We start from the raw sequence: 20,634 nt of genomic DNA, 5'->3' as shown, positions 1-20,634 counted from the left end.
ATAAACTTAGAACTGAACTTTTGGGTTCAAAGAAACCAGAAGCTGATGGCTTAGAAAATTACGAGCTTCCAGGGGGTGGAATCCCAGAGGCTACAGCCCAACGTGAGGATGTAACCAAACACAAAACCCAGCCGCCATTTCAGTACAAGCCAAGATTGGAGATGGAATTATCCAGAAAGGATTTGTGGAAAGTCCTATTGTCTGATGGCTTTGACCCCTGTGTGCTCCATGCAAAGCCAACAGAATTTTTGCGAGATCTTTATAGACAGAGCCATTGCCGGTCTGGACTGGAGGAGACAGACAAGGAAAAAATTAAAGGAAAAATCTCTTCAAAGACAGAGCCGTGGAGGTTGAGGTCTGGAGTCAAGAGGTTTAGGGCTGGGAGAGCGGAGCAGCCCACATGCATGGAAAGGGTGAGTTTGCCCTGGAGGTCGAGGGCGGGCCTTCCACCTCGTTGCTCAGGAAATGTCCTGCCACCCCAAGCCCCAAAGAGGGTGGAGCACATTCCCAGGGAATTGGGGAGAGCCTGGCTGCCACCACGCTGTTCTGAAGGGGTTGAGCGTGTGCCCCGGAGATGGAAGGGAATCCGGGAGCTGCCCCGATGTTTGAGGAGGGTGGGGCCGAGAAGGTGGTCTCCCCAATGTGTGGAAATGTTGGAGCACTCACCTAAGTGTTTGGAGAGGAACGGGCTGCAGAAAAGGCCCTTGGGAAGGGTTAGGCTCCCGCTCTCTCAAGCCCCAAGGATGCAACGTTGTTTTGTTAGTGACTCTGGGACTTTGAAATCTAATGAACTTTGTCCTGTGGGTTTTAGGAACTGTTTTGCTCCTGTTAACCCTGTTTTCCTTGCTGTTTCTCCTTATGGCAATGGAAATGTTTATCCTATGAATGTCTCTCCTTTGTATATTGGAAGCACATAACTTGTTCTAGGTTCACAGATCCACAGCTAGAGGGGAATTATGCCTTAGAACTGACCAAGCCTAAACTTATTTTGATGGGATTTTGTACTTAACTTTTGTTACTGAAATGATTTAAGTTTTTGTGATAAATGAATGTATTTTGTATTTGGAAAGATAATACCATTTTGGGTTCCAGGGGGTGGAATGTGCCGGTTTGAGTGTATTGTGTCCCCCAAATGCCATTATCTTTGTGGTCTTGTGTGGGGCAGAAGTTTTGGTGTTGGTTAGATTTGCTTGGAGTGTGCCCCACCCAGCTGTCGGTGATAATTTTGATGAGATGTTCCCATGGAGGCGTGGCCCCACCCATTCGGGGTGGGCCTTGATCGGTGGAGCTATATAAATGAGCTGACTCAAAGAGGAAAGAGAGTGCAGCTGGGAGTGATGTTTTGAAGAGAAGCAAGCTTGCTGGAGAGGAACGTCCTGGGAGAAAGCCGTTTTGAGGCCGGAGCTTTGGAGCAGATGCCAGCTGCCTTCCTAGCTAACAGAGGTTTTCCGGAGGCCATTGGCCATCCTCCGGTGAGGGTACCCGATTGCTGATGTGTTGCCTTGGACGCTTTGTGGCCTTAAGACTGTAACTGTGTAGCGAAATAAATCCCCGTTTTATAAAAGCCAATCCATCTCTGGTGTTTTGCATTCTGCAGCATTAGCAAACTAGGACAACTATTTAGGGATGTATGTTTATAATAAAATTTTGAAGACAAGGGAATGATAAACATAAAGTTTAGAATAGTGGTTATTTTTATAAGGGAGGAATATATAGAATGTATCAACTTTATAAGTAATATTGTAGGCCTAAAATATGGTTATCAGGTATATAATGCTTATTATTAAACCATTTATTATATTCTGCATGTCTGAATTATTTCATGATGTAATCTTAAAATAATGCTTTGAGTATTTAGATAAGGAAATTTGCTGTAGTTGATTAATCTACTTTTATGCATCCAAAATTTTCTCTAAATTAGGAAATATTGGTGGAATTTTCTGTAATTTCCTCTGCTTATTTTCTGCAAAAGTTCCCCACCTTCTCAGGTACATTTTTTCTGATTCAATGGAATGAGTACTTATTGAATGCCTGCTTTGTTCCATACACTGTACTTGGCACTTGAGATATACCAGTTAACGCAAACAATAAAGATCCATGCCCTCATGGAATTTTCTAATTCAAATAGGTAAATTATTTGTTATGTTAGAAGGCAGTAAGTGCTATGGAAGTATGACAATATGGCATATGAAAATATGAGGGAAGATATATGTCTGAAGTAGAGAGGCAGCAGGTCTGGGAGGAGTCTGAGGTGAGAGCAGCACAGTACTCATTGACAAATTGAAATCTGAGCCAAGTCTTAAGGAAGTGAGGGAGTGAGCCAAGACCACATACGTGGGAAGAACATCCCAGGCAGAATGTGATTATGTAAATAATAAATTCTACATGTTTCTCAGAGCATAAGACATACTCTATTTAAGTATATCCATAGGATTTTATGTAAATGAGGTCATTGCCTATTTCATGTAAATAAATCTTTTAATATAAATAATTATGTCAACATTGTCATTTTCAATGGCTGCATAATATTCCACTGGATGTATAAATCATAATTAATTTAAACTTTCACATTGATGGAGATTTAGTTTTTTCATTTTTCATTGTTCTGAATTTGTAACATATTAACTTCTGTCATGTTTGATGGGTGAAAAATATCTCATAGTTTTGTTAAGTTTCTTTGGCCTTAAAAATTACTGCTTTCTTAGAGATGAAAAGGTTTCCTAATGTAAAAACTGGAATTCTGAAATTATAAATTACACTGTCATGTCTAGATGATTCTCTCTCCCTATCCCTAGACCTGGTGACCAAAGATGGGAATAGGCATAGAGAATAAAAGAATCTTTCTGAAGAAACTAAAGATCAAAAGGATGATCTGAGTTAGAGGGGCACAGCTGTGGTGGGCAACAAGAAAAGAATACATGAGATGACCAGAAGTAAGTCAGATTGATAAGCCCTAGAAGTGGGAAGAGACAATGGGAGAGGATTTCTCTGGGGGAGATGCAGCAGGTCCTGGGAATGGAGTTAAAGGGATGTAGAAGAGAGCCTTGATGAGGAAAGAACTGTCATAAAGGGTTGCAGACATGAGTATTTTGAGCTGAAATCAAGGGCCATTGAGGTGTGAACTGGCTAGCAAGAGAGTAAGACGGACAGGCAACTATTAAAACTTAAATCACTTTGTTAAACTAAGTCAAATTGGATTAAATGAAAAATATCTGTATACTGTAGAAAGCTTTCCTAGTGTGTGATGGAATTAATAGTGTACATAAAATGTTGAACCAATATGGAAAGAGATTATAGAATGAGAGAAGAAATGATCATATCTAAGGAGGAGAAATTGGTCCTTTCTTCCAACCCAAATCATTGGGCAATAAGTAAATAAAGTTACTGGTAAGCCTTTGTTCTCTTGGCCAGTTTATTACAGGGGACCATAAGTATTCAGTGTGGGTAGAATGTAGAGAATGTGAAGATGTCAGAGATGGGAGAAGGGGCTGAAAAACAACATGAGTTAGCCAAGGGCCATATGGACAGGTTCTGCTATTAGTGGCACTGGAAGGTGAGGACAGGAGTAGCAAAATGGATACCAGATGCACTACCTATTGCCCAACTAAGTGGAATAGCTGGCCCAAGGGGAGAAATGTAGCCTTCACCCTGCACTGAGTTCCCCAACTGTGGATAAGAATACAAAAACAAACTGGTTATGAAGAGATACTATAATTCGTTAAATTAAAACATCATTTTGTTGACATACAGAACAACTGGAGCCATGTTAATAGAATGTAATGCCTCCAAACAAACATCAACTTCAGCCTCCTGCTGTCAACCAGGAGGGCATCCAAACACAAATTTAGTACAGGGAAAAAGAGTCTCTGTGTCTTTTGATGAAGGCAAAGCCTGCTTGGCACTTCACAGGAATATCTTTCTATCATGTCTTCATCATATAGTATATGCCATGAGTCTCCCATTGTTTGAATCACTGTCATAGCTGAGAATATGCTGTTGAATTAAAGGGAAACCAGACATTAAGTATGACATTAAAGGGTTACTTTTCTTGACAGCTTCAGTTTGCTCCAAAAGATTATTTCCTCTCTTATTTATCAGTGGATTTTCAGAGCAGCTAGCTCTGCAAGATGAACCCTAGTATTTAGAATTCCTTTTTATTGGGTTTCATTTTTAAGGTAAAGGATTCTCTAAAAGAGCATCAACATTTATGGGACACAGAATTCCTTTTGATGGACTTACAAGTTTTGTGTATGTGAGGAAAAAACATGTATGTATAGAAAAATTTCAAATATGCAAAAGGAAAGAGAAGAATGAACTCCCACATACCAAACATCTTATTTTTAAAGTATAACATCAATACCATTATTACACTTAAAAATTAATAATTCCTTAACATCAAATTTGTTTACATTTCCCCAATTAAATGTCTTATATATATTTTACATTTTGAGTTGGTCTCAAAAAAGGTTATTACATTGTGACTGGTTGAAATCTCTCTTATCTATTAATCTAGAGATTCTCTTTCCATCTCTATTTTTTTTTGCAATTTTTTATGTTACTGAAGAAAACAAGCCAATTAGTTGTCCTGTATAGTGTTCCAGAGTCTTAATTTTGCTGACTGCATTCCTGTGGTGTCATTCGATACAGTATTTCCTAAAAATTTGTTGTTTTGTGTATCTTTTGACCATTGAACCATATTTTACCATAGGACAGTGTATTTTTCTGTAATATAATTTGCCTTTGGTTTCTCTTCCTTTGCTTTTACACAAGAGGCATCCTGTATTTACAGGTATCTAAACTAAAATCAAAGGAGAACTCAACCGAGGCCATGCCATATAAGTTGAATTACAGGGAAAAGGAGTTTCTTAGCAGAAGGAGAAGTAAGACAAACCATCAAGAATAAGGAGTTTTGAGTTACGGCAAATACACAGGAAAATAACAAACATGTATGAGAAGTCACTATTGATGATATCATTAAAATCACAATTAATGACATCCCAGGGGTTTTTAATATGTCAGTTAATTTGGGGTTTGCCTATGGACACTTTTACCATGGCAGATTCTCTGTTTCTGGGAACTGGCTGATCGCAAATACCAAACTAAAACCAAGTGCAACTAGGTGCAACATTCTTTTAATATACCTACTATACTCGTCACTCTGTTGACATTATGCAGAGAACAGACAATTCACCTGAAAGGTTAGTTTTGGTCCTGGAAACCTATTAATAATTGACAGCTGATGTCCCTGCTGCCATTTAAAGAAAAGGCGTTGGGTCTTGGCATCAGGCAGACAAGCCTCATGATTCCCAATCAGCTCTTTTGTGATAAATTTGCAATGGTTCCCTGAGTGCAGTGTGGCATACGGAAGGAACAGGTCATCCTCCGAGCTGAGCCAGGCATAGAGAAAGGACACAATCAAGCAAAGCCCCAAGGAGGCAGAGGACAGCATTTTTCTCTGTGCTTTTTATTCTCTTACCTTCCTCAGAGGTGCTCTAAATTCTTGACAGACATGATCTGAGGGATAACTGAGGACCCACCTTGAAGCCCTCAGCAGGTAGGAAATACTATCCAGAACAGAAATGGAGAGTTGGGGGCGAAGGGCACGCTAATGCTCTGGGAACTATAACTGGACTTTAGAACAATTTTCTCTTCACACTCAAAAATTAGTTCTCTGTGTTTCCCAGGTTTTTTTTTTTTTTTTTTTTTTTTTCCTATTTGCCACATCCACTACAGGCGACATCTTCTTTCCTCTTCACTCACCCAAATTCAAGAAACAGCCAAAATATTACTAAGGCAGGATGACACTGTCTTGGCAAGCCTCCAAATAACTGGCTGCCTTCAAAGCTGAAACTGGTATCTTGATTCTGGGCAGTCACCCGTATCAGCAAGTAAAAGCACCTCCTGCTTTAAGAAGACCCACTATCTAAGAATCCCCAACATGACCCACCACATCAGCACTAACAATTTTAGAATATGTGCTGTACAAATGGTAGTAACTAACCAACTTGGCCCAGGAGAACTCAGACTACAACATGTCATATGCCTTGTGCCTTGATTCAAATAACCCAAAGCAGGACCACTTAAAGTTCATGTTATGCTGAAGTATTTCAAGTGAAATGAAAAGATGACTGGAACCTGCCTTAAAAACCTCTAGTAAAAAAAAGAAAAAGAAAAAAAACAGGGATTAAATGAAACAAGGTTAGCAAAATGATGGATGGTTATTGTTGAAGCTGGATGATAGTTACATAGGGGTTTACTATAGTATCCTCTCCTTTTAAGTGTATGTTTGAGAAGGCTTGTGGTACATTAGTGGAAAATAGAGTTAATGTTGTTAAAAATTTAAATATTCAGATCTAAAGCCATAAGGTCACTGAATCAATCTTTACAACTGAATTTGGAACTTCAGTTAATGCAATAAATATAGGCCTCAAACCAAGCAATGAGACCAGTTTCCAAAAGGCAACTTGTTTATAGTACTTTTAAGTGTTTATCCAATTATTCCATCTAAGACACATGATGATGATGACAGCAACTTATGTATGCTTACCATGTACTTGGTGCTTGCCAAGAGTTTTACATGTGCTATTACATGAATTATCTTATTTAATCTTTGCAACATACTTTGCTCAACATAACGTCCTCAAGTTTCATCCACATTGTTATATGCTCCGTGACTTTGTTCTGTCTCACCACTGCACAATATTCCATTGTGTGTATATACCACAGTTTGTTTATCCACTCATCCATTGATGGACATTTGGGCTGTTTCCATCCCTTGGCAATCATGAATAATCCTGCTATAAACATTGGTTTACAAATGTCCATTTGTGTCTTAGCTTTCAGTTCCTCTGAGTATATACTTAGTAATGGAATTGCTGGATCATATGGCAATTCTATACTTAGCTTCCTGAGGAACCGCCACACTGCCTTCCAGAGTGGCTGCACCATTCTACATTCCCACCAACTGTGAATAAATATGGCTCTTTCTCAACATCCTCTCCAGCACTTGTAATTTTCTTTTTTTTTGGATAATGGCCATTCTAGTAGGTGTGAGATGATATCTCATTGTGGTTTTGATTTGTATTTTCCTAATAGACAGTGAAGTTGAGCATCTTTTCATATGTTTTTGCGTCATCTGTATTTCCTCTTCAGAGAAGTATCTATCCATGTCTTTTGCCCATTTTTTTTTTAAATTGGGTTGTTTGTCTTTCTGTTGTTGAGTTGCAGGATCTCATTATATATTCTGGATATTAAACCCTTATCTGATATGTGGTTTCCAAATATTGTCTCCCATTGTGTAGGCTGACTTTTTACTTTCTGATGAAGTCCTTTAATGTACAAAAGTGTTTAATTTTGAGGAGATCCCATTTATCTGTTTCTTCTTTGATTGCTCACGCTTTGGGTGTAAGGTCTAAGAAACCACCTCCTATCACAAGATCTTTAAGATATTTCCCTACCTTTTCTTCTAAAAGTCTTATGATCTTAGCCCTAATGTTCAGGCCTTTGATCTATTTCGAGCTAATTTTTGTATAAGGTGTGAGATAGGAGTCCTCTTTCATTCTTTTGGATATGGATATCCAGTTCTCCAAACACCATTTATTGAAGAGGCTGGTCTGTCCCAGTTGCTTTGACTTGACTGCCTTATCAAAGATCAGTTGTCCATAGATGAGAGCATATATTTCTGAACACTCAATTCGATTCCATTGGTCACTATATCTGTCTTTATGCCAGTACCATGCTGTTTCGACCACTGTAGCTTTGTAGTATGCTTTAAAGTCAGGTAGTGTGAGACTTCCCACTTCGTTCTTTCTTCAAGATATTTTTGGCTATTCAGGGCAATGTGCCCTTCCAAATAAATTTGGTTATTGGTTTTTCTATTTCTGCAAAGTTGTTGGGATTTTAATTGGTATTGCATTGAATCTATAAATCAGGTTAGGCAGAACTGATATCTTAACTATATTTAGTCTTTCAATTCATGAACACGCATACCTACATTCTTAAAATACTAAAAGCAGGTAACTAACCAGCAGATAACCGGAGCCTAGTACTATTCACCTATTACCTTCATACTTACATGTTGTCAGAAAAGAAACATCTGGCTTGCTTTTACACCTGTTCCATCTCATTCTTTCTCTACCAGGAACGCTGCACCAGCATGTGCTTCTGGCCAGGACCAGCAGTCGCAGGTTCTGCTTAGTTAGCTGAGAGACCACATCTAAGAGCTAAAACACACAAAGTCAGAAGAATCTCAAATAAGTGGAACAATTCTTCCAGCTGGTAACCTCTTTGGTGGAGCATTCTTTTCTGGTAAGGGGTAAGAAAAACATTTTTAAAAATGCTTTCTTATTACAAATTAATACTTAACATCTGCCAATGGTCAGGATATATTGGATCCAAGGAGATTTTCTAAATATAGACTTGATCAGTTGTATTCAAAACTGTGTTCTGTGGAGACCACTGGGATAGAGAGAGAGAGTGGGTCAAGTGGGATAGGATTTTATTCCTATACACTCCCAAACCTATTTCAACCAAAGAGGCTTGACCTTTGTGTATTCATATATTGGTATTCCATGTAAGTTTTCATTTGAATAAAGGGTTCTATTTTTTTTTTTTAACTATATAAATGGCTGGCCTAGATTATGACTTTTGGACCAACATTTCCATGTCATGACTCCACTGCTGTGAGATGGTTTTCACTGAAATTTTCCTCCCAAAGACCTGGGAAGTTTCCATCTTTTAGCCCACTTTCTAGAAGGTGAATGTGCTGGTTTGTATATATTATGTCCCCCAGAAAAAGCCATATTCTTTAATGCATTCTTGTAGGGGCAGACATATTAGTGTTAAGTTGGAACCTTTGGATTAGGTTGTGTCCATGGAGATGTGACCCACCCAGTTGTAGGTAATAAATCTGATTAGATAATTTCCATGAAGGCATGGCCCCACCCATTCAGCATGGGCCTTGATTAGTTCACTGGAGCTCTATAAAAGCTCAGACAGGAGCTCATAGCTAGCTGCAGCTGAGAGACACATTTTGAAGACAGCTGTTGGAAGCTGACACTGATATTTTGGAGAATACCATTTTGAAATGCAACCTGGGAGCCAGCAGATGCCAGCCACATGCCTTCCCAGCTAACAGAGGTTTATGGATGCCATTGGCCATCCTTCAATGAAGGTACCCTGTTGCTTTGGACACTTTATGGCCTTAAGACTGTAACTTAGTAACCAAATAAACCCTCTTTATAAAAGCCAATCCATTTCTGGTGTTTTGCATTCCGGCAGCGTTAGCAAACCAGAACAGTGAATTTACCACCATTCTTCCATTAGCAAAACAAAAGCTAATGATAATGAAAAATTATAACATATCATATAACAGGGTATCAGAAATATAAAAGTTTTTTAATGTATAAAAATTGCTGAGCCCACAAAAATCACAAGTTGAAATTTATTGAAAAAAATCCTTAATTTTCTTGGGTCTTAGTTGAAAAATGTTATTGATTTTTTGTGTGTGGAAGAAAAATTTTAAATGTTGTTGCAAAAAACATCTGTTTGAAGTAGAAAATGGTTTCAATAACATTGGTAGAGAATACATTCTAGAAACTGGAGGTAGCTGGATGTAAAATTCAGGTAGCAATTTAATAGAACAGTCCCAGGTGGTTAGGCTGAGGCCAATACCTAATGAGGATGAAAGCCTTTTCTGTGGGGAATTTGGATGATACCTGGAGAAATATACTGTGCATAAACCAAATTGAATTGTTTTCACAAGTGTTGTAAAGTTTCACATAGTAAAAGAGTTTTTCTATATGCACTTCAATTTCACAGCAAGAGTGGCATAGTATACCTAGACACAGAAGCGAGCATTCATGTAAGATATCTAATTCCTTGATATAAAAATGCATACAACAATTTAAAGTGATTACACTAAGATTACAACTAGGGCTTCCTGCATCTACAAGGTGGTGGTTATGGAAGGCATGGCCCTCGGTGTCAATATCTAGAAAGCAGCCACCACCTTCTTCTATGTGTGTTCTCTTTTTTTGTTTTTTCTTCATTATTCTTAATCAGCTCTGTTGTTGTTGCTGATTCTTAGCACAGCTGGTAAAAACAAAGTTGTAATCATTGAATACAGCACTCTGACAATCAAGACGTTTAAAACCTTCAGTGTTCTGGGGCAAAGAAAGCACTATGCGACATTTAGAACTCTGATTTACAAACAAGGTAGTCATGAATTTTTCTGGCTTGAAGACTAACTTTCCCGATCAGTTCATCATAGGAGGTCTGACTTAAGTTTGTTTCAAAGCTAACATAAGAAAATTCTGGTTCTGGAGTGATGTGAATAGCCCAATAAATTCCATCCAATTTCATTCCATTCATTGAATACCCACAAAGATTGAACAGAGTGGCGTCAATGGCAAAACCTGGTATCAGGTTACAAATTCCATTCTCACAAGTGACATCCTTCGCAGTGACACCATCTTTCATGTAGAACTGGTCCATAACTGCTGGATCACGCTCACAAATCAGAATTTCCAGCGTTTGATCTGGCCAACAGCTCACGCGACTCTCTGGGAAATCCACAGTATACAAGTACCAACAGTCAGAATTCATCTGTCCCACACAATATGCTGCTACACTTGGGAAAATTGCATTAAGAAACTATTTCTTCCTGGAAATTTTGGTGTGGGTACACTTGGTGAGAAGGTTCCATGAAATTCTTATGAGAATAAAAGAAGTTTGAATTGAGTCAAACCCACTGTAATCCCTTGCAAGCTTCAACAGGGGAAACAGTGCTTTCAATAAGAGGATGGTACCACAAGTCTTCAAAATGAAATGTCTCTTGGGGACAAATATGCTATTCTCACTGTGTACATGAGCTTCCTGCTTGTCAGTTTTGTCACAATTATGATGGAACATTGCACATCCTTCAAAAGTATGTCCCACTCAGATCTTGGGATGGTGGGAAGATCCCCAGATTCTTGGTTTGTGTTGGGCCGCTGCCAGGAGAACCAAACCTCCAGCAGCTTCTTGGTCCCTTGGGGAAAATATGCATCATTCATCACTGTGAGACCAGCAAAAAACCAACAACCACAGAAAATCAACTAAATTAAATCTTTTCTCCAGTCACTGTGGATTGTTCCAGCTGTATTACTAAAGTTCAGGTTCCTTTTTTTGTTTTGTTTTGTTATAATTTTATATTAACTTCTTTTAAAAATTTTAATAAAAATTTCCCAGCTTTTTTTGTGAGTGAAAGTTGAATGTGAGGCTGTTGGAAATAAGAGGCAGATACAGTTTAGTCTTTTGTAGTCTGCTGCTTTCCCATTACAGAGAATAGAGCGAGTGCTAGCCAATGTCCCCAGCCACACTGTGTAAAACTGTTATTGATTTTTTAATAGCCTGAAAATCTACAGAGGAAATCATTTCAAATTCTTTAATCAATAAAATTTCATTCATTTATTCAGTCAGTCATCAAATATTGCTTTAGCACCTGTTATGTCCTAGATACATGTAGACTCTCTGAGAATCTAATAATGAACTAGAAAGTGCTAATTTAAAAAAAAATAGTCTAATGCTCTGGATTTACAGTATATTGGATTTTATTGCCATCCTAATATTTCTCTTTTAGTAAGGAGTGATTGGTTTTATTATCCTTAATTAATAGTTCTGTAACTAAGACACAGAATGGACCTAACTTTTCCAATGAATGTTAGATAATCACTTAAGCAGGGCAGAAAACCATGACTAGCATGAGGATTCCAAGCCCAATGCTTTCTACTACAGCTAGTAAACTTTAGACCTTTCTTTCAAAGCTAGGAACAGTAGCTTCTGGGTTCATCCAACAATCATTTTTCAGGGCTCTCTATGATAGGTAGCACAGCCTAAAAATTTCAAAAGACGTGGTCCCTGCTTTTAGTAAGGGAGTGGTCTAAACATTTTCTTATCTATCTATCAAGCTTAGGAAAAGACATCTGCTGCCTTACACATATTGGATGGTCAATAAACATTTTCTGATTAACTGAAGAATATGCCCAACATCTATTTCTTTCCATCATAAAAGTAGCTCATTATTGAAAACATAGAAAACATACACTAGAAGAAAGATGAAAGAAGAAACCACTTAAAGCTCACCACCCAAAGACTGTTAATGTGTATTTTTCCAGTGTTTTTAATGGATATATTTTTATATAATCATAATATATTTAAGAAGTTAAGGTGGTAATCAAAGGCCAAACATCTACACTAAGAAAGCCTGGTTTCATGGATTCAAACAACTCAGAAGACACTGAGAGTGCATCTTTTTTGGAATGCACTTGTAACACTACCATCTTAAGGTTATGGTTAAGATTACTGATTATTTTCACTGAGCCCAGATACAATCTGAGATACAAAAATGTTAACTGGACTCATTAATAGCAATGATAATTACATTTTTTAATTTCTATATGGAGTCTCACAAAGTTTTGGTAAAGACACAAAATAAACAAATAAAACAAACAATTTTTGATACTGATTGCTTTAGTTTCTATGCAACTGGGAATACATGGCTTAAAAGAAAACAAAATTGGTTCTCTATAACTATTGGTTCTGATAATGGCCTTGAGTTTACTAATATTAAGATGAAGAACAGTGCTCAAAGAAGAGCAGAAAAGCCTTACTTTACTCTGTGGCACCATCTGGTGGCTAAGAGGTCTCTGTGCTTTGTGAGAAAGATAAGAACAAAGAAGAATAAATGACAGATATGAGAAAGAAAGTCACTGGCCTGAAACCCTGTGTCAATCCAGCTCTATGAGCCCACTTCCTTCTAAGGATGGAAATAGTCTTTGAGGAAAATTCCAAGGCTGGATTCAGTGGGCTGGGTCAGAGTCACAGGATACTTGCACGGTAAAGAAAAAGAAAATTCACCATAATCATAAGTTAGATCAAACATAAAACTGGGGAGGGACTTCCACTTCTGGAAAGATGAGTGGATGTACTTTTCCCTATTCTTCCCACTACATAAAACTAAAAACCTGGGCAGTATATGTAAAACAAATATAAGAAGATTCTGTAAGGCAGAGAGAAGAAGGCAGACTGGCTATGGACTTTGGTATACAAAGAATATAACACAATAGTGAATTCCTTATGTTTTCTTTTTACTTCACATATCCCAGACTTGGAACTGAAGAAGCCAGCAATCCAGAAATGCCAAAAGACACAGAAAAAAAAAGTCCAAACAAAAGCCAACGGACCAGAGAAACTTTTAGACAGTAACCACTCTATTCCAACCAAACGCCACAGAAAAAAACTGCGGCCTCACCCCAACCCATGACAGCTAAGGTCTGGAAGACTTGACTTCCACCTTGCAAAGGCTATAGCAGAGTGCCCCAACACTTCTACTGGGGTGGTGTCAGAGAAGGACAAGTAGAGAGCTGGGACTTTAAACACCACCAGCTGGTAATAAGCACACCCTGCTACCCTCCCATGGCACTCAGCAGTAACAAGGTGACCCATCTCCTCCCTGCTGAGGTGGTGTCAGAGGAGGCCTAATAGAGGGTCAGGACTTATACCATCACATAGTGGTAATGAGGCCACCCCCACTCCCCAACCCCTGCCTTTCTCAGTGAAGGCCATATGATGGATTGGAACTCCCACCTCTGCTGAGCAGTAACTAGGAGTATCCCCCCTGTCAAGTGCCAGTGAAAAGTGAGTGGGAAACCTGGACTTCTACTACAATATGGCAATAATGAGGTGGTTCTTCCCCCTTCTTCTGCCATGGTGGTGAAAGAGAAAGTTGACTAAAACAAAAATTTAAATAAGATCCAGAGTCTCAAAACATAATATAAAAATGTCCAAGGTTTCAATAGAAAATAACTAGTCATACCAAGAACAATGAAGAACTCAAACTGAATGAAAAAAGATGATCACTAGATGCCAACACCAAGATGACAGAGATGTTAGAATTATCTGACAAAGATTTTAAAGTAGCTATGATAAAAATTCTTCAATGAGTAATTATGAACATGCTTGAAACAAATAAAAAATAGAAAGCCTCATCAAAGAAATAGAAAATATAAAGAAGAATCAAATGGAAATATTAGAACTGAAAAATACAATAACCAAAATGAAAAATTCAGTTAGTAGCAGAATGGAGGGAACAGAGGAAAAAATCAGAGAACTGGAAGATAAAAAAAATGGATATTATCCAATCTGAACAGAAAGAAAACAAAACAAAACAAAACAAAATGGACAGAGTCTCAGGACCTATCTAACATTGGTGTCATTGGAGTGCTGAAAGGAGAGGAGAAAGAGGTCGGAGCTGAAAAAGTACCTGAAGAAATAATGGATGAAAATGCTCCAACTTTGAAGAGACACAAACCTACATATCAATAAGCTAAGAGAATCTGATACAGGATAAACTCAAAGAAATCCATGTCAAAGCACATCACAATGAAACTTCTGAAAAGTAAAGATAAAGAAAAAATCTTGAAAGCACCCAGAGAAAAACAGCATCTTACCCCTATAGGAAAACAATTAGAATGACAGCAGGGTTCCCACCAGAAGTCTTGAAGGCCAGAGGAAAATGGCAAAATATTTTCAAGTGCTGAAAGAAAAGAACTGCCAACTCAGCATTCTATATCTAGTGAAAATATCCTTCAGGAATGAAGAGGAAATCAATACATTCTCAGATGAGGTAAAATGAGTAGAATTTGTCTCTAGCAGACTTCCCCTAAAAGAAACACTAAAGGAAGTTCTCTAAACAGAAAGGAAATAATGCTTTGGAAGAGGAAGGAAAAACAGTAAGGACAAAAACACAGTAAGCAAAGATTTGGGTAAATACAATAGGCTTTCATTTTCCTCTTGAGTTTTCTAAACGATGTTTGACAGTTGAAGCAAAAATAGTAATACTGAAGTGATTCTAAGTGTATGTAAAAGAAATATTTATGATAATTTTATTATGAATGAGGCAAGGCAAAGGATGTAAAGTGAGGTAAGGTTTCTATATTTCACTGAAACTGGTAAAATGATGACAGTGGTATGCTGTAATAACATGACTATATTATGTAATACATAGAGCAGCTACTTAAAAACATATACAAAGAGACATACCCAAAAACCCTAGAGAGAAATCAAAATGGAATTCTAAAAATTATGTAACCCACAGGAAAGCAAGACATATTAAACACAGAAAAAAAAAAAAAGCCATAGAGAACATAAAGCAAAAAAATTAAATGGCAGGAAACTCCAATCAAGATGATAAAATGAGAAGCTTCATTCCCCACAAAAGCTTTGAACAACCAGCAAAAACTGGCAGAAACATCTTTTTCAAAGCTCCAGGAAACAGTTAAAGTGTTGCAGTACCGAAACAAGAAAAAGGCCACTTAAAAGCAGTAGGCTCTCCTGGCACCCTGGCTGATCCTTTCCCTCTCCTGATCATCACTGGCGAGGTGGCGAGACCTGGTCCTGGTCCTGGTTTCAAAGACTGCAGAGTAACCCATATGTACATACTAGGGGCATTTATATCTGGCCCAATTTGTCTGGTGGTGGCCTGAGGGGCTTGCTGTACCAGAATTTGTCCCAAGCGTGAGAGTGGCTTACAAAGGTCTCCTGCAAAATATTGTGGGAGAGTGGCTGGGTAGCTGCCTGGGACAACAGACTGCGGGCTGGGCTGTGGGACGTAGAGTGGAGTGCCTGGGACCAAAAGGAGGCTGTTTCCTAGGGAAGAGAAGATACTCCTATCCATGTAAATGAGGGAATTACTAAGGTTAAATGTGCATGCCCAAGACAAGATGCATGTGCAGAAAGGATCAGGGAGGTGCTCATGCTTTGGCCTGGAGCTATTTTCATTATATGGATAAACTCTGAAGGGGAGCATTCACAGAGCAGTCAATCTGCTAAGACTGGGAAAGGTGTTTTCTTTTTTTTTTTTTCCTCCTTTTTTTAGCTCCTGGCATTCAAGGAAGGCTCTGTTCTAACACTAGCTAGATGGAAATCTGTCCTAGTTTGCTAATGCTGCAGAATGCAAAACACCAGAGATGGATAGGCTTTTATAAAACGGGGGTTTATTTCACTACACAATTACAGTCTTAAGGCCACAAAGCGTCCAAGGCAACACATCAGCAATTGGGTACCCTCACCGGAGGATGGCCAATGGCCTCCGGAAAACCTCTGTTAGCTAGGAAGGCAGCCGGCATCTGCTCCAAAGCTCCGGCCTCAAAACGGCTTTCTCCCAGGACGTTCCTCTCTAGCAAGCTTGCTCCTCTTCAAAACATCACTCCCAGCTGCACTCTCTTTCTCCCCCCCCCCCCCCCCCCCGAGTCAGCTCATTTATATAGCTCCACCGATAAGGGCCCACCCTCAATGGGCGGGGCCATGCCTCCATGAGAACATCTCATCAGAATCATTGCCCACAGCTGGGTGGGGCACATTCCAAGCAAATCCAACCATCACCAAAATGCCTGCCCCACACAAGACCACAAAGATAATGGCATTTGGGGGACACAATACACTCAAACTGGCACAAAGCTTAAGGACCAGACACCTCAGAAACTAAATTGCAGCAATAACACATTAAAATTTCAAAATGTCCAGGTTACAACAAAAGTTTACAAACAAGAAGCTTTGGCCCAGGTAAAGAAGATTACCTGGTAAAGATTACCTGGTAAGATTATCAGGTAAAGATTACCAGGTAAAGAAGATTACCTCCATCAATGAGGAGGATCAGGCCTAGGACATTTCAGACTAAGACTTTAAAAAAAATGATCCTAAATATGCTCAAAGAGATAAAGAAAAACATGGACAAAGAATGAAAGGAAATCAGGAAAACAAAAGACGAACACAAAGAGAAATTATAAAAATGATCAAAACAGAGATGAAGACCACAGTAATAAAAATTCTAGTTCCCTAGAGGGAATCAACTGCAGATTGGAGCAGGTAGGAGAAAACTCTTGAACTTGAAGATGAGACAATTTAAATTATCCACCCTGAGGAGCAGAAAGAATTAAAAATGAAAAGTAAACAGAGCTTGAGGAACCTGTGTGACACCATCAAGCATACCAACATACACATTATGTGGAGTTCCAGATGGAGAAGAGAGAAAGGGGCAGAGAGACTATTCAAAAAAAAATAATGGCTAATAACTTCCCAAATTAACAGAAGACATGAATATATATACGCAAGATGTTCAACAAACTCCACATCAGATAAATCCAAATAGACCCACATTGTACCATGTTCTAATCAAACTGTCAGATGCCAAAGATAAAAAGAGAATTCTAAAAGCCACACGAGAGAAGCAATGAGTCACATACAAGGGAGCTTCAGTAAGACTAAGTTCTGATTTCTCATTGCAAACAATAGAGGCAAGAGGCAGTAAAGACATATTTAAAGTGCTGAAAGTAAAAAATTGCAAACCAAGAATTCTATATACAACAAAAATTGTTTTTCAAAAATGAGGGCTGAGTAAGACATTCCCATTCCCAGATAAAAAGAAGCTGAGGGATGCACAATTCTGCGCATATAAATTTAACAACTTATATGCAATAGACCGCTATCTCAAAAAATACAAACTACTACAAGTCATCCAATACAGAACAGATAATTTGAATAATCCTGTAACTATTAAGGGAATTTGAATTCACAATTTAAAGTCCCAATAAATAAATCTCCATGTCAGATGGTTTCACTGGAGAATTCTATCATATGTTTAAATAAGAATTAATGCAATTATTCTCTTCTAGAAAATAGAAGAGGAGAAAACAAGTCCCACTAATTTTATGCAGCTAGCATTATACAGACAAATGCAGTGCAAGAAAGAAAACCACATACTAATATCCCTCATGAATAAAGACACAAAAATACTTAACAAAAAATTAGGAATTAGAATTTAGCAATATATAGAAAGAATTATACACCATGACCAAATGGGGCTTATTCTGGGGATACAAAGCTGGTTCCATGTTCAAACATCAATCAGTGTAATCCACTATATTAACATGCTAAAGAAGAAAAATCGCATGGCTTTATTAATTGATGAAGAAAAAACATTTGACAAAATTCAACACACTTTCATGATAAAAACTCTGATAAAAATAGGAATAAAGGAGAACTTTCTGAACTTGATAAAGGGCAAATGAAAAAAAAAAACCAAAAACACCTACAGTTAATATTATACTTAATGGTAAAGACTAAGTGCTTCCTCCTGAGATCAGGAACAAGAAGAGGTCTGCTCTCACCACTCTTGTTCAACATGGTGAATAAGATTTATATAAATCAGAAAGGAAGAAATAAAACTGCCCTATTTGTAGATGACATGATAGTCTACATAGAAAATCCTAAGGAATCTACAAAAAAACCTCCTAGAACTAATGTAAATAAGCATACAACAATCAATTGTAGTTCTATATGCTAGCAAAGAAAATGTGGACACTGAAATTAGAACTAGAACACTCTATATAATCACTCAAAAAATAATGAAACACTTAGATATAAATTTAACAAACACATATATGACTTGTATGCTACTCAATATGGATAAAAGAAATTTAAAAAGGTCTAGATAAATGTAAAGACATACCATGTTCTTGGATTGGAAGAGTCAATATAGTAAAGAAGTTAATTTTCCCAAAATTGATGTGTAGGTTTTAATGCAATTCCTATCAAAATCCCTAAAAGATTTTTTGTATATATACAAAGATTTTTTCTAAAATTTAGATGAAAAGCAAAAAACTCTAATAGCTAAAATATTTTGAAAATGAAGAATAAAGTTGGAGGACTCACACCACCCCATTTAAAAACTTATTATAAAGCTAGCATATATAAAGTACAGTGTAAGTACAGTGTTACTGTACAGTATACAGTATAGTGAGGTACTGGCAAAGGGACTGACACAGAGATCAATGGAACAGAATAGAGAGTACAGAAATAGAGCCATACAAATATGTGGAGGAAAGATTCCCTTTTCCACAAATGATGCTGGAGCAATTAGATATCCATATACAAGAAAAATGAATCTGTATCCGAGTCTCACACAAAAATTTCAAAATGGATCACAGACTTAAATGTAAAATATACAATTATAAACTTTTTTAAATTAAATTCAGTTTTATTGAGATATATTCAAATACCATACAATCATCTATGGTGTACAATCAACTGTTCATAGTACCATCATATAGTTATGCATTCATCACCCCAATCTATTTTTGAACATTTTCCTTATACCAGAAAGAATAAGAAAAAACAAAAGTAAAAAAGAATACCCAAATCATCCCCCCATCCCATCTTATTTTTCATTTAGTTTTTGTCCCCATTTTTCTACTCATCCATCCATACACTGGATAAAGGGAGTGCAATCCACAAGGTTTTCACAATCACACTGTCACCCACTGTAAGCTACATTGTTATACAGTCATCTTCAAGAGTTAAGGCTACTGGGTTGGAGTTTGATAGCTTCAGGTATTTACTTCTAGCTATACCAATACATTAAATCCTAAAAAAGGGTTATCTATATAGTGCATAAGAATGTCCACCAGAATGACCTCTCTACTCCATTTGAAATCTCTCAGCCAGTGAAACTTTATTTCGTTTCATCTTGCATCCCCCTTTTGGTCAAGAAGATGTTCTCAATCCCACGATGTTGGGTCCAGATTCATCCCTGGGAGTCATATCCAGCATTGCCAGGGAGATTTACACCCCTGGGAGTTAGGTCCCACATGGGGGGAGGGCAGTGAGTTCACCTGTTGAGTTGGCTTAGCTAGAGAGAGAGGGCCACATCTGAGCAATGAAGAGGTACTCAGGGGAGACTCTTAGGCACAATTATAAGTAGTAATGAGCTTCATAAGGGCAAGCCCCAAGATAGAGGGCTTGGCATACTAAACTGTTAGTCCTCAATGTTTGTGAGAACATCAGCAACAATCCAGGTGAGGAAGTCCAACACCTCCACATTTTCCCCCAGCTCCTCAGGAGGGCCCTGCATATATATTTTTATTCTCTGTCCAATACTTTGGGATGTGTTGCTATTTCACTCTAACCTACACAAACCTACCATATCTCACTTCCTATTCAAAGTTCCATATAATTATGGTGTAAAACTATAAACTTTTAAGAAAAAATGAGAACATCTTTGAGATCTAGGGTTAGGCAAAGAGTTTTTAAGCCTTGAAACCAAAAGCATGATCTATAAAAGGAAACACTGGTACATTGGACTTCATCAAAATTAAAAATGTTTGCTCTGCAAAAGATCCTGTTAAAAAGATAAAAAGACAACCTACAGACTGAGAGGAAATATTTGTAAAGCACATATCTGTTGCCAGGGGTGACGCAGAAAGTAAGATTAGAGACAAAAATATCTCTTGGAGACTGGGAGCAGGGGACACACCACCTGTCGGGCAAGTGTGTGAGTCCCTTTTCGAATACCCTTATTTATTATGCTTTTAGGGTAGAGAAATGCTTTACTGTGCACGTAGACATTTTCTCAAGGTGGTTTACATCATGTCTGCAAAATGGGTCTTATCTTATTCTCAAGGACAATAACAGAAAAACAGTTCCCCAGCTGCATTCTCACGTCCATGCATACTTTAACGAGGCATGCCTTGATGGTGTTCTATCTTCAGCAGGAGCCCAGTGGTCCAGGCCCCCACCTCAAGTATGCAGGAAGGAGAG

General features: G+C 38.0%; 2 pseudogenes; both read right to left on the bottom strand.

Annotated features, from left to right (window-relative positions):
- Positions 1-1,574: 1,574 nt before the first annotated feature.
- The window catches only part of LOC119532412, a 237,897-nt pseudogene continuing 218,837 nt past the window's right edge, over positions 1,575-20,634 (bottom strand).
- LOC119532413 lies at positions 10,017-11,054 on the bottom strand (annotated as a pseudogene).

Source organism: Choloepus didactylus, chromosome 4, assembly GCF_015220235.1.
Source record: "Choloepus didactylus isolate mChoDid1 chromosome 4, mChoDid1.pri, whole genome shotgun sequence".
Lineage (NCBI taxonomy): Eukaryota > Metazoa > Chordata > Mammalia > Pilosa > Megalonychidae > Choloepus > Choloepus didactylus.
Note: the sequence above shows the minus strand (reverse complement) of the source record. Positions and strands in the feature narration are given on the sequence as shown.